Consider the following 12,200-nt stretch of genomic DNA (forward strand, 5'->3'; position numbering starts at 1 on the left):
TGTTCCTGGATACCTATTGCATTTTTTATGAATAAGCATTTCCCTGACACACAAATTAATTATTTCCCTAAGTGACACCTTCAGTAATATATTCAAGTATGTTCAGGCACCAAAATGAAACATTTCCCAAGTGATCCCTTCAGTAAAATATCCAGGTATGCAAGCATTCACCCAAGTGACCCCTTCAGTAAAATGTCCATGTATGTACAAGCAACAATCGATTTCCCTTTGCATCTCCATATTGTCCTGGAAAACTGCTGCTTACTGGCATAAGTTCAGGGCTATTTACATGCTTAGTATGCAAATGAGCTCATTATATATTTACATCTATGTCTATGAATCATACTCATACGCATATGCAGTAGCTGTCCCAGTAAGCATTTTATGCTTTTCAATGGGGGTGTGTGTTTACAACCACTCCTTTTCATGAAGGAATTCATGCTGAAAGTCCAGCACTTGTGTATCCACAAAGCATCTATATTTGCTGATCACCACTATGAAGCGAAGCCCCAGACAATGAATATCGCCCCATATCTCATTCTTATATCATCTGCAAGTTTTAATCATCTGTGGTTATGCTTTAAGCTCCTTTTCTTTTGAACTGTACAATTTTAAGTCATCCACAAAAAGTAGATGAGATGACTTTAAACAAGGTTGGTTTCTGTTAAGTAAATTGTAACTATAACCTAATCTGTGAAGTAAAGAGATTAATGGTTTAAGGACAAGACAAAACAAGAGCAGTGATTAAAAAATCACCCTGGAATATCCTCTTTTAAATATTTATCATGTGTCCTTGTCATGGCCCAGCTGCAAAGGGGTTTGCCACTGTTTCTTAGTCACGGCAATGTATCTGGTCAGCAAAGAATGTATATTATACTTCTGTGAGCATCCTGTTATCCATGGATCTGGGATGCTACAAAATTTTTTTTTGTGATTATCCATGGTATTCTTTCTCTTTTTACAGCTCTGTGGTTTAGCTTTGTATAGCAGCAAATGATCATTTTTTTTCCATATGACTTTCTTTTATTACATTTTTGTTCCATTTTCATACTTTTTTAAATGATTATAAACTCTGTCTACATTAATTACAGTATATAATTTACATATTGTTGGAAGGCATGCGTATGGCCTATAGTTCACTGTTAAGGAGAAGTATTGTTTTTCCTGTTGTTCAGGATGTACATTTAAGTATTTTTTTTTTTTATTCAGAGCTGAATCTTTGTGTAAAGATGTTATACTTTTAGCCAGAAGTTAGGTACTGCATATAGGCCTGGAGTTTTCCATTTAGAAGCTTTTCTTAATTTTGCCTCAATTTCTCTGGCTGTTACTTCATTACATTTTGTATCCTCTGTGTTAGAGCTCATTCAGCATCTTTGCTATGTTCAACAGAGTCTTCATAAATACTTCATAAATACTTCTCTGAAATATGCATTTTTTTCCTTTTTTGGTGGTGTTTGTATTCCAATTGCTTTGTTTCCTAATTTTCTATAAAACATTTTGGGTCGTAAATGAATTGCTGATTTTGTACTTTTCCTTTATATTATCGGCATACCTTCAAAGTGTTTCTGCTTGTGCTGATATTTTTTTTAGTTTACTATTGGCAGTAGTGTATGATTAATTCTGGTCTGTTTTAAAATTGTGAGCTGCTTTCATCACATCTATCTTTCTAAGAATTTTTGATGATCTGTTCCTTTATCTCTGTTCTTTTAACAGTGATATTTCTTGTCTTAGTTATTTTACTGTTTTGTCTATTTGCTGTTTCCATGGCTGCATTCTTCTTATTTTCTTCCTTTCTATTCTTACTCTTATTCTTTTGTGGCAAACTTTAACTGCTATTATACAATTCCTCCTCTAAAACGTGCACGCTGATTGGCCAGCCCAACCAGCGTGCCCGTTGTAAATCCCTCAATATACTAACGGAAAAGTCGCCCGGACTTTTTCTCGTTAGTATATCATCACTCGCTATGTTAAAGCAACGCGAGATCTCCGTTTTTTATTTGTCTGCCATGTTAACTATGTTAAACTTTAACATAGAGATCTTGCATTCTCTGTTGCTTTGCCCACACCATGTATGTACCATAAAGGCAAAGCAGATAGTAAAAAAACACGGCCGATCTTGCATTGACAGCGCTTTTGCCCACAGTTCTGATGTACTGCGGGGGCATGCGCACATACACCAGAAACAGAATGAATAGGGCAGCAAAGTTATTTAAAAAAAGTAATTATTTTTTTCTTAAATAATGTCATATAATAAATATAATATCCTCTTCTGGTATGTACCCCACTTGACGTTTGTGTGTGGTGTTTGGTCTTGGGACTTCGACCACCACAACCAACCAAACTGTGGGTCCAGCATTATCCAACCCCAGCATCCATTATTGCTATTAGTTTAGCTGCAGAATACAATATTCCTTTTTATTTCTGTGACATCACATGGATTTGTCTTAATAGTCCTGATTACTGTGTTCATCCATTTTAACCAGTCTGCTGACATTTAGGGTCTTATGTACTTTCTGTAATCTATTTCTTTCAAATATCTTAATATGTCTGTCTATCTGTATTAAGTTAAACAGGTTTTCCTTTTGATCATTTACTTCTGGACTTCTTTGCTCTACATTTCCTGTAAGTCTTCCATAAAAGGTTACAGAACATTGTACTGTGACATATCCTCTTCAGATGCATTCCATTTCATCTCATGGCCCTCCATTTGCACCCATTGGCACATCATGCCACTACATTACCTTTGTTAGGTTTGCTCCTTCCCTTGTAGTGTAATTTCAACTGAACTTTCATGTGAGTCTCCTACAGTATACTCCAAAACATTGATCTGTGGTATATCTTCTTCAGTCACGCCTCTTCCCCCACTGCACATTCATGTGGGGACCCACTGATTCATTATGTTGTGTCAGTACCAGTGTTGGCATTTCCACACTAAACCATTCACTTCACAGATACTCCATCATCTCAGTTTTTATTTGTTTAACATCTGCCTTACTGATAATTTTTTCTGTGTCTCTAGAAGGGCAAATGTTCTAATAATATGCACAAATATACATGTTGTTTTACATGTGGTAATGAAGTTGCATTACTGTTTGCAATAGTTAGTCCATAAACTTTATATAGTCTCTGTTGAGTGCTAAACATGATTACTGTATTTTTTTTTGCATTAACTGTTGAATTGTTTTTAGTAAGCCATTGCAGTCCAATAGAAAATCATCTTGTAAAGCCTAAATGAGGGATTGAATAGACAGGCAGTCAGACAAATTCTTTTATTGTGATAACATTCTAGCTGTTTCAGTCATACGTTTGCATAACAAAGATTTTTAAGGACTTCCATGCATCTTTTTCAACATTTTGTTAATCCAAAAGTCACATAAGGAGGATACACCAGGACAATCGAAGCCTACCACATTTTTAGAACTGACTGATACTGCATCCCTGACTAGAATTGAATTTTTAGATGTGTTAATAAGTAAAGATAAAGGGAAACTTACAACTGAGGTTTTTCGTAAACCTTGTAGGAGGAATAATATACTTCATAGAGACACTATGCATCCTCCACATGTATATAAGAGTGTTATTAAGAACCAAGCAGCACGTTTTTCAAGAATTACTAGTGAGGATTTAATGTTTACAGAAGCCATTAAAAATATGGAGGATGAATTCACAGTTAGAGGCTATCACAAGAGGGAACTTAGTGGACTATTTAGCACAGAACGTGATGGTAAGGACAAACCATATATAAATAGGAATATGCCCTCAGCCAGGACTAATGATAACCATGTTAACACTAGTAAAAGGAGGTTAGCAATATCATATACCAATAATAATTCTTTCATAGTTGACATTATTAAAAAACACTGGAATATTCTACAACTTGATGAAGATATTATGAGAATAGTAGGAGACAGACCCTCATTTAGTTATAAGAACACCAAGTCTCTGAAGAGGTTACTGTGTTATAATCATAATAGACATGATGGTTTAAGATCACAAAGGAAAGGCACACAAGCATGTCATACCTGTAATCAGTGTAGTTATATTAAGAGTTCATATGAATTTATACATCCAGATACAGGTAAAAGATATGAGTTTACTAAATATGCCGATTGTAAAACCAGGAATGTGGTTTATTTAACTCAGTGTAATAAATGTCAATGTTTTTATGTAGGCATGACCACCAGAACTCTAAGGGAGCGCAATAGGGAACATATTTATGCCATCAATAAAGAAGATGAGACCAATGCACTAGCCTATCATGTGCTACATAGAGACAGTACACACACCTTTAGTTTCCTAGTGTTGGAACATGTTTATAGTACTGAAAGATTAGGCTGCATATGTAATAATGTAGAGAAGAGAGAGATTAAATGGATACTTAAGTTAGCAGCGGATAGAGGACATGGCCTTAATGATAAAATTTCTTTGAGACCTTTTTTGGCAGACAGTCCTTTTAAACACAAGTAGTTAGTTTTTAATCTATAAAATATTGTTTTAAAGTTTTTTGTAGTGCTTTAATAGTATGTGTACTTTCTCATTTTTACATTTATATGTTTTTGTATTAAGTCTTGATATGCACAGGCACCTTTGTAATTATATATACATGTATTTTTTATATATGTTTTTATGTTGATTACAAAAATTGAGTAGCACCTACTAGCAACAGAGTGATTTATCCACCCTGCATTTGTTTTTTATTAATTAATTACCTTTGATTGAACATTATATTAGTCCTCCAATAGGAGTTATTCTACTACTATATAAAGATGTGTTGTAGTGATGGTTAATTAAGTCTGATGAAGCGTCCAGGAGACGTGAAAGCGCTCACTCATTTTTTAACTTGTCTTAATAAAAGTTTATATTCGGATATTGGTTGGCTTCGATTGTCCTGGTGTATCCTCCTTATGTGACTTTTGGACTTTCTGCTTCTTTTTGAAGGTGATACTTCATCCTGATTCGTGTTTATTTGTTTTTTCATTAGTTGAACATTTTGTTAATCTTAAACATTGTATTAAGCCACGGCCACTGTAAGTACTTTTAGTTGGTTACTTTTTGGGTATTCTCAAAATGCACTCAGTCCTAATTTTGTGGGCATTTTAAATGCTATTAAGCTAATTTTTTTGCTATCATATTATCTTATGTGCAAAGTATATTGATGCATACCTAATCCTTATCTTATTGAATACAGTTATGCCAATCTGAGCCAATGACCCCACTGAACACAATGACCATGGTTTCCCTGTATTTCGGACATTATAGTAATATATGGCACAAAGAGACAGAATATTCTGAACTTTTGTATCTGTTCTCAAAATATTTCTCATATATTTTGAACATATCTATTATATAAATTGATAAGTTTCTTATCCTTTTTCTTAGTTTTCTTGCAAAGACTTTGTAGTGCTTACTATAACACATATTTTCTTTTTATCATTTCTTACATCCTAATCAGTCTTTATAATCTACAGAAATCAGGTTTTCCATAACTTTTAATAATTTCTCATTTAGGTTAACACATACCCCCATATTCAACAAGCCGTGCATAGTGTGCAGGAACAGTGAAGGAGCTTCAGGAGGCAATATGTCAACAGTGCGATCCAGGAATAAGCTGCAGGGATGTGTTTGAGCGCTGTTGCACTATTCCTGCACGGATGCAGCCCCTGTATGCAAATTACCCAATTTGCAGGTAAAAAACATGCAAATGAGGTGAATTTGCAATTCAGGAAGCTGTCAGCCGGCCATGCAGCACTAGTGTAGTGTGCAGAAATGTACCCGGTTAGTAACCGAGTACATTTTTGCAAACTAAAAAATGGAGCCATGACAGCTCCAAATAAAGTGTATATATATTACGGGAAACCATGCCAATGGCCAAATATATGGCCACTGGCATGGAAAACAGCTTCAAAAATAAAAAAAAATAAATTATTTATTTTAGTCGATTTCAGCTGTTTAAGCATAGGGCAGTGGCGTGCAAACGGGATCGGGCCGAAAACATAAAAAATAACCTGAAATAAGCATTCTAACCTAAATCACTATTTTGCCATTATACTCTGGCAGGCAGAAGACAACATGGTCAGTGAATAGTGGTTGTTAAGGGGGGAGGCTTAGTGTGGGACCTGTAACTATGCATTAGCAGGCAATCCTATGCAAATGAGGGGAATGATGCTGAATCCCAGATTTCCCCTCAATGCTAGTCAGCACCCAACAGTGTAAGTGCAGGAATATCATAGTTCAAGCCTAAGAGTTAGCGGACATCATGGGCGGGGGTTGTCAGGCATACTGTAAGTGGATTGCTGCCCTGTGACAGGGGTTTACCCTCAGCTTAGCAGAATTCAGCAAGGGGGTGTGTCTGAGGCTGCCTAGTACACTTTACATTGCCTAAGTGGGTGTGCATGCCACACACTGGGTTTTAAAGGGAAAAAAGTAAACCAAGAAATAGCACATTTGAGCACAGTGTTTGTGCGGCGTGCCTCTGGGCTAAAACAGGAAGGCAATGGGAAGGGAAAACAGCAGTAGGAAGGTAATCAAGGAGAACTAGCATAACTGGCTGGTGAAATGTATCAGAATCAGCCAATTACACAGGCAGCAGCCCAGCCCAGAACACTACTATAAAATATGCAAACACCTTTCTCTCTGGTTTTCCCACATACTCTACACCACCAGTGTATACAATCGGGGAAATTTTAACAAACAAAAAATGATAGGGGCTGCAGCAGCTATCATACATCAACATGTGGAAGAGGCTAAGGGTGGTGATGATGTGAATGCTGTTGAATAACCCACAGTGAGGAGATGGAGAAGAGTGTACAGACCCAGGGTAACCTACTAAGGGCTATATGAGCTTGAGATAGTGGAGTGCTATAGGGTGGACAGGGACTTCTACAGCAAATCATTGAGCTGTGCTGGCCACACCTGACACACAGAACTAACAGAGGGGAACCCATCCCAGTGGATACCAAGGTATGTGTAGGCCTAAGAATGCTAGCCACAGGTACATTCCAAAGACCAACTGGGGATATCATGAGGATCTCTAAGGCATCAGCATCTAGGGTACTCCACCAGTTCCTGGATGCCATGTGAGCCATGTGATGATGGTGAGTACATATATTTCCCCAGCACCCATAAGGCATTGGCCAGCAATATGCATCTCTTCCACCAAATAGCAGAATACCCTGAAATAGTAGGTGCTATAGACTGCATGCATATACACATCAAAGCACCACCCACTGAGCGTGGTAGGGTCTACATCAAGCAAAAGGGCTTCCCCTCCATCAACTGCCAGATCATGTGCAATGCCCAGAGCATTATAATGAATGTGTGTGCTGGCTGCCCTGGAAGCTATCATGACTCCCACATTTGGCATCTGACACAGGTTTACCAGAGATTTTCCGATAGGGGCATCCCTTATGGTCACCTAGTGGGGGATGCTGGTTATGCACTGAAGCCATGGCTGATGACACCCATCAGAAATGCACACACACCCGAACAAGAAGTCCATAATGAGGCACATGCACAGACCGGAATTATAATAGAGCGTGTGTTTATGATGCTCAAGTCACAGTTCCTGTGCCTGGACACACCCGGTGAAGCCTTGCAGTACTCACCAGCTACATGTACTCAGATTGTCATCGTATGTGCCATGCTACACAATATGATCCTGTGGAAACAGCTGCAGCAGGAACAGCATGGGGCAGGGCCATACAGCCCCCCACCATTGCCAAGGCCTGCACAGGCACAGAGTGACTCAGAGGAGGAACAACCTGAGCCTGCCCCAGTAGGCAGAAGGAGGCATGCCCAGTATGCCCTGGCCTTGGCAAAGAGGCAATGCATAGCACATACACTGACACAGTAGGGACCCAGGGAATGACACCTCTCTCTGACTCGCACATACAGTAAAAGGGATGCCAAACATGACACTACCTGTGCTCAACCATGTATAGGGGGTGTACTATGTGCATCTGACACAGGCATCCCTCCAGCACCATCCTTAGTACTGGCACAGCCACAAGGTAAGTCACTCTTCTTACCAATTGCCGAATGGAGTAGTATGTGTTGCGACTTGTATCAAAGGTATGGATGTGAGCATGTAGGGTGGCTGAATAGGATGCCAGTGGATAGCAGACACCTATAGTGGCAGCATGAGATCTGTAAGAAATACTGGTGTCCCATAGTAGCCAGTACTACACATTGTGACAAAACCCACTGCAGGAAATGTGCTGATCCACATGTGTGTCCATATGACACACACATGCCAGTCAGGGAGGCTCACATAGCCAATAACAGTCTCAGCCAGCAGGACATGTGTAGACAAACACAAACAAATGCTGTGATAAGGCCTCTGAATGATGGCTATGTGTAACCTCCCCTTCAGGCCTACACAGACAGACTACAGCAGGTCAGAAAGTGGGATGTTAGTTCTGAAGGGTAAGAAGTCAGAAATTGATATGTAGGTCAATCAAACCTAAGACCTGTTGCACACTGATATGCCTCTAGTCAGCATGATAGGTTAGAATACAGAATGAACTGGAGTACCTGATATACCAGTACAGTCATAGCAAATGTGCACAAGTGTCAGATGTGCCCCCCCCCATCCTAGGTAGAAATGTAGTAACAGTCTGGTGTGCCCGCTCAATCCGATGTAGACACTTAGTAAAAGTCAGGTGTGCCCCCCATTCCTATGTAGAAATGTAATAACAGACTGGTGTGCCCGCCCAATCCTATGTAGAATTGTATTAACAGTCAGGTGTGCCCCCCATTCCTATGTAGACACATAGTAACACACAGGTGTGCCCCCCACTCCTATGTAGAAATGTAGTAACAGGTATGTGTAGGTATAATACCAGTGGAGCACAGATTACCGAGCTGGCCAAGGTAGCAGGATAGATTGTAGCATGTGTACAATATGCAGGTCTGCATGTGATAGGTTGGTGTGTGTTTCATATTGTGTGAGAGTGGTCAGTATGTATGCATGATGAGGTTTGTCCTGGTGGCCATTGCCCAGTACTGCCGATGACAGGGCCAAGTCCTCACAATTGCAGTGCCAAACACAATGCACCCCAATATAGCACATTCTTGCAGTAAGCCATTGTAAATGTATGGAGGTAATTTGTGTCACCATCTGAAAGATGGACATGGCATGACTGTTGAGCCAGATATACAAGCAGTGCACAGGGGAAAGCACCCCAGACAGACAGTGTATAATGTATAACCATTAAATGGACACACCCTTGGAATTGTACATACAGGTTTGCAGCACATTATCTGGGCTAGTAGTAGGGAATACCGATGTCATATGGCCAAACACTCGCAGGCCACAAAGGTCATAGGAATGATGTATTGAGAAACAGCTAATGTCCCTGCACAAGCCAGCATAAGTAGAATGCCCCATACATGTCTGTGAGTCAGATGCAAGTAGTGCCCATAGCACACATGCACCCAGCTCACCCAACCACCACCCACAGATACCTCTCCGGTCTTATCCCTGCTGTTGGTAAGGTGTTCCATGCAAGTGTGTCCCTAGCTGTAAGCAGCACCCTGCCAGCATCCACACCACTGAATCAATACTGACAGAAAGTATTGGCATGAAAGTACAGCACACCTGCCCTGTCACCCCAGGGAATATACTGTATTGCAGTTTGGGACTGTAGGACTGACAGAATACAGGGGCCTGCTACAGCTGGCCTGCATCACTACCAAATGGCCTACAGTCCTCTGCCAAAGGCCTGTATATCACCTGTACTGCCAATGTATGTTATGTCATGGACTCCCAAATAACAACATAACACAGTCCACAGAACCCATATGCAAGGCCATGTGGATAAACCACAGTAACATCTCCACCATGTCCCACTGTATGAGCTGTGGACCAACACCAATATACTGCTGTGATTAGGTGATAACTATAGGGAAAGTATCAGAGAATGTTTGCATAATGTATGGAAGAGGGTAGAATAATATAGGGGGTGGAAGCATGGGCAGCATATAGTGTGGGAAGTCCAAAACACAGCCGTGTGCACATAATATCCCTGGCTGCAAACACAAGAATGGGTGGCTGTAAACCTGATCATAAACCACAATAGAGGTAATGTCCTGACTTATGACCCCTGTCTTTGGGTAACCTGGGTGAATCTGTACAGCTGTGAGGTATTGCCACAGCTAGATAAGGCCATACTGTCACATCGATGGATGTACAAGTATGGGATCCTCTGCCACCACTGTACCAAGGTGCTAAACCAGTTACACAGACCCAGCAGCAAGTGTCTGCAGCTCCCCCTCCAGAATGGCATTAGTTTGCAGGAATATATAGGCATTTGACCTCAATACTGGACACAGCTACATTCACCCTGTATTCCCCAGGACATCACTGCGAGCAAGAATGTCTACCTGACAATACTTGATGGCATAAAACATCACAGTGTATAACAGTGCACATGTCTGAATATCTCTGCTAAGACCAGGACCATGTAGCAAAAGCAACACAGACACAATTACCTACAGTACTCAGTATCCATTGTCCAGTTTGACCCCTTATTCTCAACTGATCTACATAATGAAGAAGAAGAAGAAGAAGAAGAACCTATATCCCGCAGAAACAGTTTGCTAGCTGTAGGTGTAGAACACAAAAGTCTGCACTGGAGTACAATCTACCTAGAATGGATTCACACATTCAGTACAGAAGGTCATACTGGGCATGCTCCCACATTTAGAGAAATGAAGGTAATGTCAGATAACAAAATACTGAAAGGTCACACTGGGCATGCTCACACACTTTGAAGCCCATGTCTAACAACAGTGGATCATACATATCTGACAGTTGAAGATGTTAGTGCATACACTCCTCAGTAAGCACCAGTCATGCTTTGCACACACATTGGATAGGAATACACACATATATCCAAGGACAACACACTATAATTTGCCAAAACTGCACATACATAGATGTGTGGAAGAGAGTGACAGTGAAAAAGAGCCTTCCATCATGAGGCCTGTCCCACCCAGCACACAGCCAAATGGCTACAACCACATGATGTGCAAATGTCACTCACTGTAGACATTTGCCTCTGGAATCCCTCAGCATTATAGACTCTGTGGTGCTAGTGCTAACTGTGCAACATGACTGTCCAAGGCAGTAGTCATCTAGCAGTTACATACACGTACCTGTGGAATATAAACATGTGTGTGTCTGAGTGTAATGTGACTACCTCTAGATGAATGGGTTATGGCCCATGCACACATACTGCCCTCCCCATTGCTTTACTATGGCAAGCCTGTTGATATCAGTCACTTTGAAATACACCTTTGGAGAAGGGATAGTCCAGTAATCTCTGTGGGGTGTCCTATAACTGTTTAATGCTGTAGTGTGATAAACTAGTTAGGTAGGAGTTCTAATCCCACATGTGGCTACTGTGTGTGTGTGTGTGTGTGTGTGTGTGTGTGTGTGTGTGTGTGTGTGTGTGTGTGTGTGTGTGTGTGTGTGTTTTTTATCTGTGTAGAAATCAATGCTTTTTAGGCTAGTCACGCTCACTACAATTCAAATGCCCTACTTTGGCAAACCTGCTGATGTAATTCACTTTGAAATACACCTTTGGGGAAAAAGTGGCCCAGTAATCGCTGTGATGCATCTTATAGCTGCGTAATGATGTAGTGTGATAAATTAATTAAGTAGGAGTTCTATTCCCAGACATGGCAGGGGTGGATGTTTGTGTGTGTGTTACTTTGTCTGTGTAGGGAGCAATGCTATTGAGGCTGTTCACAGTCACTACTACCTCCAGTGCCCTTCTTTGGCAAGCCTACTGATGCCATTCACTTTGAAATACACCTTTGGGGATGGAGTAGCCCAGTAATCTCTGTGGCATGTCCTATAATTGTGTAATGCTGTAGTGTGATAAACTAGTTAGGTAAGAGTTATAATCCCATATGTGGCAACTGTGTGTGTGTGTGTGTGTGTGTGTGTGTGTGTGTGTGTGTGTGTGTGTGTGTGTGTGTGTGTGTGTTTTATCTGTGTAGAGATCAATGCTTTTTAGGCTAGTCACACTCACTACAATTCAAATGCCCTACTTTGGCAAACCTGCTGATGTCATTCACTTTGAAATAAGCCTTTGGGGAAAAAGTGGCCCAGTAATCACTGTGATGCATCCTATAGCTGTGTAATGCTGTAGTGTGATAAATTAATTAAGTAGAAGTTCTATTCCCAGACATGG

The sequence above is a fragment of the Protopterus annectens genome, chromosome 5.part0 (assembly GCF_019279795.1).
Source record: "Protopterus annectens isolate FY-2018-M chromosome 5.part0, PAN1.0, whole genome shotgun sequence".
NCBI lineage: Eukaryota > Metazoa > Chordata > Ceratodontiformes > Protopteridae > Protopterus > Protopterus annectens.